Here is a 9,524-nt window from a genome sequence, read left to right as displayed (position 1 = left end):
TCGATAGCAGCCTGACTCTACCCACAAATCCTGTGTTTTTCACCACGTGAAGGACTCCTCCTGCCGGCGTTTTGAGATCTCCCGACCTCAGACGGGCAGTCGTGAGTACATTACAGCGCCGTGAGATATTTTGAGAGAGACCACGTTCAGGTAACTTTAGTAAAAGTACAGTTGACCCTTGAAAGAGAGGTTAGGAGCGTCGACCTTTGGCGCAGCCCCAAACCTGCCCCGTCCTTCTGACTCCCCACAAACTTAACTACTCCTCACCTGTTGACCGGAAGCCTCCCCGGGAAAGTAAACAGTAATGTAAACAGTTGATAAATACGTATTGTCTTTGTTGTTTTATGCATCATAGTCTTGCATTAAGTAAGCTAGAGAAAAAATGTTAACTAAGAAAATCTTAGGCGGGGTGCCTGGGTTGCTCAGTGGGTTAAGCCGCTGCCTTCGGCTCAGGTCATGATCTCAGGGTCCTGGGATCGAGTCCCGCATCAGGCTCTCTGCTCAGCGGGGAGTCTGCTTCCTCCTCTCTCTCTCTGTCTGCCTCTCTGCCTACTTGTGATCTCTCTCTGTCAAATAAATAAATAAAATCTTAAAAAAAAAAAAAAGAACGAAAGAAAATCTTAAGGGGGTACCTGGGTGGCTCAGTCGTTTAGCCTCTGCTTGCAGCTCAGGTCATGATCCCAGGGTCCTGGTGGGATTGAGCCCCGCACTGGGCTCTCAGCTCTTTGGGGGGAGTCTGCTTCTCTCCCTCTTCCACTCCCCCTACTTGTGTTCCCTCTCTCGAGGTGTCTCCCTCTGTTAAATAAATAAAAGTAAAATTTTACAAAAAAAAAAAAAAGAATATCTTAAGAAAAGTATATTTATAGTACTGTACTGTAAAAGATTCATGTGTAAATGGACCCATGGCAAAATTCAAATCCATGTTGTTCAAGGGCCAACTGTATATCGTTGTAATTGTTCTATTTTGTTATTGTTGTTATCTCTTACTGTTCCTAATGTACAAATTAAACTTTATTCTAGGTATACATGTATAGGAAACAGTATGGAAGGGGGTACTATCCATGGTTTCAGGCATCCGATGGGAGATTTGGAAGGGGTCCCCCATTAATAAGGGAGAATGACTGTACAGCATTGGTCTGAATGCCTTGCTTGAATCCATGTTTGACTGGCACTCCTTATTGTCTTTGTTCATTCCTACTTACAAAACATTGTTTGCGCTCCCTTTTTAACTCCTGCCTCAATATTCAGACTGTTACTTGACATTATTTTCCCAGCTATATCCAACACCGGCTGCCCTCTGAATGTGAGTTTTCTTCTAGCAGGTCTACCGTGTATTTCCTGCCACCATTTAATTGAAGCTTATAAGCAGAAATTGGGCTGCTGCCAAAGATATAACTACCCAGGGATCAAAATGCCTTCCATGTGGAGCCATTAATGTTAGTGAATGTAGACGGATATTTTTATTGACTATTGATCTCTGTTTGAAAGGAAGTATTTTTGCCTTAACCAAGCTAACGAAAGTGGGTTTAGGCCCTGGTTGGAGCTGGACGTGCAAACTCTCACACCTGCAAGGGGGGATGTGATGATTTTTAAGGGGTATTTGTTATCAAGATCCGGTCCCTATTATTTGTGTTAGTTTTTCTTTTTATTTTTCTGTGCATTCATCTGCCCCTATTGGTCCTGATTTTAGATGCTGTTATTTCCTGGAAGATCAGAATATTTGAATTCCTTACGATATTCCTAATCACTGCTCTCAGAACAAGCACGAAAGGCTGGTGTTATGCTCGTTTTCCTAGTGGAACGCAGCGGCTGGTACTTGGGAGAAATACAAAGCCTAGACCACCAAGATTAGGACAGGATGCATGCATGTGACAATCACATAATGAGTTGTGAAATCAGGATTTTTAATGAAACTCCATTGTCTGCTATACAGATTAGAGTATGTCATCCTCCAAGCAGAAACATTTCCAGATTGATTGAGCCATCTTTACTGAAGCAGTATCTCCATTTATTTTGCTGGGGCCTTTGACCCTAAGAATAGTAGCTGATTGTAATTGCATAAATGGCATAATATTTTAGAGACCTATGGAGAACTTGTGTGGAAAGGAAGCCTTTTTTGAGCCTTTTTGAGCACAGCCTGCCATTGTACATAGTTTTTATTCATTTTCCTGATTTCATTAGTAAAGGTATTTGTATGGAAATGGATTAAGGTTTATAGGTTTATTTTATTGTGCTGTAGATTCTGCTGTAATTATACCACTGATGGATTATGTTAAACTGCTTTGTGGGAAGCTTTCTCTGGAAGTGTTTTTGATTTACAAAATATGCTTTTTTTTGTCCCACCTGGAGGTACTGAGAGGGTCTGCCCCTACTTAGCTTGCCCACATCTTCCAACTTATATCATTTTTCTCTTCATTTTTAGGTTTAAAGGGTGCTAACTTAGCTGTGGTAAATACACTTGAAAGACCCTCCAATCCCAAGGGTATAAATGTTCTTAAAAAACAAGCAAAATTGAATAAGAAGGAGAAAAAGAACGAGTAATAAGTTTAGTGAGTCTTACTGTATTTTTTTGTACTTACCTGTGACATTTTGAATATAAAATTTTCTAGGATGTAGAAGTGGTTTATGAATGTGTGAATCACAGAAGGGTGAAAATTCTGCTTAATTTTTTTCTAAGGGAGAAATGATAGAGGACAATTTGAACAAATGTTTTTTTTTACCAAGGAGTTACTTAACTGGACTCTAGGGGTCATCCCTGTGTACTATCAGGTTATAACTTTGTGCCTTCAAATGCAGGGTTTCTTCCCTGACCTTCCTTAGTTTAGAAGACTAAGGCATAAATTTTTATCAGTCCATAAGTTTTTAAAACTAGGACTGGGGCATCTGGGTCGCTCAGTGGGTTAAGCCTCTGCCTTCGGCTCAAGTCATGATCTCAGGGTTCTGGGATGGAGCCCCGCATTGGGCTCCCTGCTCAGCAAGGAGCCTGCTTACCCCTCTCTCTCTGCCTGCCTCTCTGCCTACTTGTGATCTCTGTCTGTCAAATAAATAAATAAAATCTTTAAAAACAAAAAAAAGCCAAAATAACAACAACAACAACAACAAAGACTAGGACCAGACTCTTAGGATATCTGGGCATAAGAGCCTAAGTCTCTGGCCAGTGTTTTATTCAAAAGGAATTGAGCCTAGAGTCTTACTAGTGAGATGAAGTTGAATTCAATAGCAAAGAGCCCTCTCTGACCACTGAATGGAATAGGTCCATTGCCTATCCCATATTTCCATGTAGGTACCACATATGCATCTAACCACTTCAAAAAGAATGAAAGTATCTTGGTTTCTGCACAAAGACCTGCTCTACCTTTATAACCCCCGGATACATCTTCTTGTCAGCTTTGTCCCATCTTAAGGGGATTACCATATCTATACCAAAACCACACGTGTCATCTTTTATCACTCTCTCATTTTATGCAGTCCAAAATCAGATCCTCTCCATTTGCTCTAATTTAAAAATTGTTCTCAAATTGAGCAAATTCCCCAGCTTCAGAATAAACACCCTACTCAGCAACAATGATTTTCCTCCCGGGTTACCGAAATCACATCCTTCCTAGTATGTCTTTGTACCCCCAGGTCCATTCTCCACCTGGAAGCCAAAATGATCTTTTAAAACTGAAAATCAGAACACATCAGTCTGCCATTCGAAGCTGTCTAGTGATATGCCACATTAGTCAAAATTTGTTCCAAATCTTGCCCTGGAGCCTCTTCACCTCCATTATTTTCTTGCCCTGCCTACCTTCCTGACCACATCCTCAACCCTTCTCTCCTTTGCTTATTTTTCCTCAGAAACATCGGATGCTCAACTCATCTGTGTCATAGGAGTTTACATGGTCTTTTCTCTCTACCTGGAATGTTATTTTTCCTCATCTTTCTGTGTCTTGCTTCCCATTCATGTCCCTCTGCAAGTATCTTCTGCTCACAAATATCTTTTATAATCCCCCATCCAAAATGACTGCTTTCCTCTTCCTTGTATCTTATTCCCTATTTTTTACTTCACAACAATGACCTTTATATATTTCATTTCACATTTAGTCATGTCCTTTTTATTCCTATTTCTCATAATAAATTGTAAAATTCCAGGAAGGTGGGGATTTTTGCCTTATCCATTGGTGTTTACTGGTTTGTAGCATAGTGTCTGACACATGATAGGCACTCAGTAAGCGTTTGATGCCTTTATGACCAAACGAACGAATGAAACAAAGAGAGGTTAAGATGGAGTCCTGAGGAATTTGAGGAAAGGTAAATAAAGAGGAAGGGCTGGGAAGATCTGAGAAAAAACGTGGAGAGCTACTAAATATGGTAGACCCTTGACTTCTCTTCCATGAATATGTATTCCAGTGAGAAATTCAGTGCTTCTTAGAAAAACAAACAAGTCATCAAACTGGCATCTGGGAATGGGGTGGGGGGGGAAGCAAAGGAGAAGTGGAATCATTTAGAAGCTGCAGACTGTTCCTTTAGCAAATGACTGAATGCTAAATTTAATTGGATGTGCTCCACTAGAGAAAATAGTCTACTCATTAAAACATCAATACTTGAAGTTCCAAGCAATCTGGCATCTTTTTTGAATTACAATATGTGCAAAAGAAAGACTCCTACAATATTTTATCTCAATAATAGTTTTTATCTATAATTTGTATTGGGTGTGCAATCTGTGGAGATGAGAATTTTCTAGATATTGATCATCTGATTTTCAATCAATATTATAAGCATGTAAATATTTGTAAAACTCATAGATGTTATAGTCTAGTCCCTGAGTTTAAATCCGTTCCAAACACCCAAGTTTTCATATACTTTTTATTTTGATTTTGATTTGGAACTCAAAAGATCAGCTTCGTATAGTGGAAAGAATGTAAGCAGTCCAAAACCCTGGGATTTTGTCCTAGGTTTAAACTTCAGTAACTCCTTGACCATAGGCTAGTTCTTCAAGCTCAGTTTCCCCATATACAGTTCATAGATTATTCCCAGGTCTGTTCTGAAGATCAAATGATACAATATTTATACCTGAATTTTATGAATTTAAAAATATCATTGGGATATGGCAACAACAAATATTAAAGTTAATGCAGAAGTAATCTTAATAACTTTCATTTAATAGATTTTTTATTTATATGCCAGTTTGGCAGTAAGATGTAAACTTCATTCTATAGTCTTCAGCATCCTACACATCAGAGCTCCTGACTATTACAACACATTGAACTTGTTTCATTGGTCTTGCTTTCCTTCTGACATACCAGACATATCCACCTTGAAGATTTTTAATTGTTGTCTCTTTTTCCTGGAAGTTTCTTCCTTCAGATGGCTTGGTCCTTTGCCACATACAGGATACATTTCAAATGATATGTCCCCAGAAAGATCTTACTTGACCACTGCATGTAAAGAACCCCCTTCGTTTTACATGTACCTTCACAAACAGGTACTTCCTAGCAATTTTCCAAGCTGTGTTGACTTAAGAGTGTTACACACTAACTGAATTTAGTATTACTTTATTTATGTATTTATTGATTTCCTCATTGTGCCATGCCTTACTCCCTTTTTACAAAGAAATATGTTTCATGAGAGTGGGAACTGTTGTTCATTAGTCTTAGATCCATGGTTGAATTAGGTCCATGGTTGTAGAAGGAAGGAAGAAAAGAAGGAAAGAAAGAAGGAAGGAATGATGGGAAGAATGAGAGAAAAAAACAACTTTAAATTGGAAAATCTCTGGGAAGAGTTTATGACTTTACTTGGCATATCGTGAATCCCTAAGTGATAGTTGTAATGGTTATGGCTGTTTTTGCCACTGTGGTTAGCATTGCATACATTCAGTCGTCAGGGGACAAGAAATAAATACACACACACACACCCCAAACACAAGCTTTTTGGTTTTTTTTCTGCTCCCTCCCTTTTTAAGTAGACAGTTAGGAATTAGGTCTCTACTGGCTCACCTGCACACATTCCTGTCTGTGCAGAGGGGGCATCCTGCAATTATTTAAAATTTCTGGCTTTTTAAATTAAAAAAAAAAAAAAAAAAGGCACTGCCTTCTTGCCCTATGCTGCCACTAAATAAATAAATAAATAAATAAAATTAAATAACGGGAACCTAAGCTTTTTGCAGGGTGATCAGGTTCATCCGTGAAATGGTTCAGGTCTGTTAGGAATAAAATTTCCCCCAAGGTTGTGAGGAGCTCAGAACCGGGACTCTGAGTGACAGCCAGCCAGAACTCTCAGTTTCCAAAAGGCCAAGGAGGAGAATTAAATTGGGGAAGGAGGTGGAGAGGAGGGAGGCGACGGTGAGTCTCAACAGTGTGTACACACACACACACACACACACACACACATATAGGTGTATATATGTGTATATATATATGTGTGTAATTATATATATTTATAAATATATTTTGGATAGATAGGAAATGAATCTTAAGATTTAGCAAGGGCAGGGGTGCCTGGGTGGCTCAGTAGGTTAAAGCCTCTGCCTTCGGCTCAGGTCATGATCCCAGGGTCCTGGGATCGAGTCCCGCATCGGGCTCTCTGCTCAGTGGGGAGCCTGCTTCCTCCTCTCTCTCTGCCTGCCTCTCTACCTACTTGTGATCTGTGTCTGTCAAATAAATAAATAAAATCTTTAAAAAATAAAAATTAACAAGGGCATCATTGTTCGTAGAAAATTCACTGGGAAGAGTTAATGCCATATTTGGCCCTTAGCTGTTGCTCATTTACCAGTGGAATCATCAGCAGTGTCATGGGAAACATTATCAAATTAATAACCTGAAATTTGAAGAAGAAAATTAATTTCTAAAACCTAGGTTTTCTGAACCGTTAAGTCAAGGTATAACACTTTAACTTTGAAAATTTCAAAATTCTGTTAAGCATTTCATGGCTTATAAATTCCAAATATGTGTTGAGAGTTTTGAGGCATTTTGGTTTAGAGAAAGATCTATTAGTATTTCCCATTAATATTCAGTTATCAGTGAGATTGACCAGTAATTCTCTAGCTGTCAAACATGTGTGTTGAAAGGAGAAATTTTAAAAATTATTTTACTAGACATAAATTCTATATCATTTACCCATGAATAACTCATCGTAAGATTTATGGCAAAACAATTTTAAAATTAATTTGTAGGGACACCTGGGTGGCATAGTTGGTTAAGTGTCTGCCTTCAGCTTAGGTCATGATCCCAGGGTCCTGGAATTCAGTCCCACATCTCACTCCTCGCTAAGCGGGGAGTCTGCTTCTCCCTCTGCTGCTCCCCCTGCTTGTGTACTCTCTCTTTCTCTCTTGCTTACAAATAAGTAAATAAAACCTTAAAAAAAAATAAAAGTAATTTGTAGAAGGATGATAAAATAATAGAAGAAAAACCAAAAATAAGGGTCTAGTTTTAATGTAATAACAATGATAATAATCATTAAAAATAATAATTACCATTACAGTTATTATTATTCATGTTGTTTTGAAAAATTGAAACTGTTGATCAGGGAGAAGTTTGACAGCAAGAATGTTCCTGCTTCTTATGTAATTCTCCATGTTACAGGCATTCATGACAGGCAGAAAATAGCATTAAAAATCAAGAAAAAAATAAATACTTAATTTTCAACATTGCTTTATTCAAAACCCCTCTTTGTCTTTAACAGGTTAGGTTTTCCTGATGACTCAGTATAGGCTGAGCAATTGGAAGAGGTTCAAGATGTATTTTAATAGGGCATGTCTGAGAAGTAGCAATTTACAAATGAAATACTTATTATAAGTATTAGGAGGTTTAATTTGAAAGGAAACTATTCTTAAGAGAATCATCTTGAATCATTATCTTGTAGTGCTAAGTGTACTGTGCTATATATATTTTCAAGCTAAGTAATAACCCAATTAATATTTGAAATTCTTGAAAACCGTTCTGGTGACTGCACTCAAAATGTGGCCCATGCAGGAAGTAATTCGAGTGAAGTCAGAGAAAGACATTCCTTTGTGACATGTTTTTTTCTAAACTTTAGGTGCTTTATATTCTACTGATTTGGTAGTTAATCATTCATTTTCTCTTTTGCCAATTACCTCAGTAATTATTTTTTTCCTTTCATAAGCCTCCTTCTTTTGTCAGCTTCTCCATTCCAGAGATTTCAGATCTTTTCAGAAAATCATCCTTGAATAAAGCCTGTAGGAAGAACCTTAAGTCACTCTTTCACTTGGGCTGATTTTTATTGTGTTTTTCTCATTAGCAGTCTTCCTTGAAGGATTAGAGTGAAAGAACCAGGTGTATTATTTCATATGACCTCATTTGTTGGGATTCTGTATTTGCATAATTACATTTGACTTATAGATAGAACTTTTGTTTATGGTCTTGAGACTTAGAGTTTTTTTTTTTTTTAATTTAATTTTCTTTAGCCCCTATTCAAAAGTTGAAAAGACTAAGACATTACAGAGACAAAATGGACATTTTCTAAATTTCCATTAGAAATAAACAAGGACGTTAAATTACACAAAACGTAACCTAAGCAGTCATTAGAAATCAAATCCAAGGTAAAACCCATTGTTTTGGATTGCAAAACTTTAGTTGGAGGATGATAAGTTTGAGCTTTTCTGTACTTCCTGATATGCATTTCTTGAAGCCTTAACATCTCTTTGTTCTTGGAACCCTCATATAAAACATTGTCAATGCTATATGCCTGCTACTTTTATTTATTTATTTATTTTTGCAGTAAATAAGTTCATAAAAGATTTGGGCACATGTATTTAATTATGGATTCTTTACATATATGAATTTACCTGATGCAATAAAAATAAGGTCTCTGTCAGGCATTGGTGATATATATTTATGCTTGAAATACATTTGGACCATTTTGTAAATGTACACCAGACCGTTTGTAGGTGAATGTATTCACTGGTAGGAGATATACCAAGTGTTTTGTGAGCAGATAACATGAATCCAGCATATTCCCTGCAAATAAGGAACAACCTGTGTTAAAATGGAGTTTAATACATAGGATTATAGGAGTGGGGAAGAGGGACATTTTGGTCAATTTGGAAGGGTTTGCCATCTGTGTAAAGCATTGATAGTATTGATAGTACTTCAATAACTGGAAATAAGAAGGATGGAAAGATAACCAGGCTGAGGGAATGATACTGACAAAGGCACAGGGTATGAAACTAGCCCTCCCTTGAAATGTCAGAAGTGGGAAACGAAGAAGCAATTTTTCCCAGCTAATATCATAAAGTTGGCACATTTTAACACCATTTCTACAGTCTGTTATTTTAATTTGTTCTTGTTCTTTGCTTTGACAACTATGAGTGTTATTACTGTTTTATGATTTAATGTTTGCTTCAATTTCCTAACACACATTTGTAAGTTACTTTCTTCTTATCTCTCAGACTTATCTAGATAGAGTCTCTTTCCTTCTGCTTAGAGAACTTGCTTTACAATTTCTGTTAGTGAAATTCTGATGTGACGCATCATCTGTTTTTGTCTGTTATGCCCTTTTTTCCTATTATTATTCTTTACTCCTTAATA

General features: G+C 37.4%; 1 long non-coding RNA gene across 1 annotated transcript in view; it reads left to right on the top strand.

Annotated features, from left to right (window-relative positions):
- Positions 1-64: 64 nt before the first annotated feature.
- LOC309852281 overlaps positions 65-9,524 on the top strand; it is a 260,224-nt gene continuing 250,764 nt past the window's right edge. Inside the window, exon 1 of the long non-coding RNA XR_014305155.1 lies at positions 65-150. This is a non-coding gene — a long non-coding RNA (uncharacterized lncRNA). The remainder of the gene's footprint in view (positions 151-9,524) is intronic.

This window comes from Mustela nivalis (genome assembly GCF_964662115.1).
Source record: "Mustela nivalis genome assembly, chromosome: 18".
Lineage (NCBI taxonomy): Eukaryota > Metazoa > Chordata > Mammalia > Carnivora > Mustelidae > Mustela > Mustela nivalis.
This window is presented reverse-complemented; position numbering and strand designations above follow the sequence as displayed.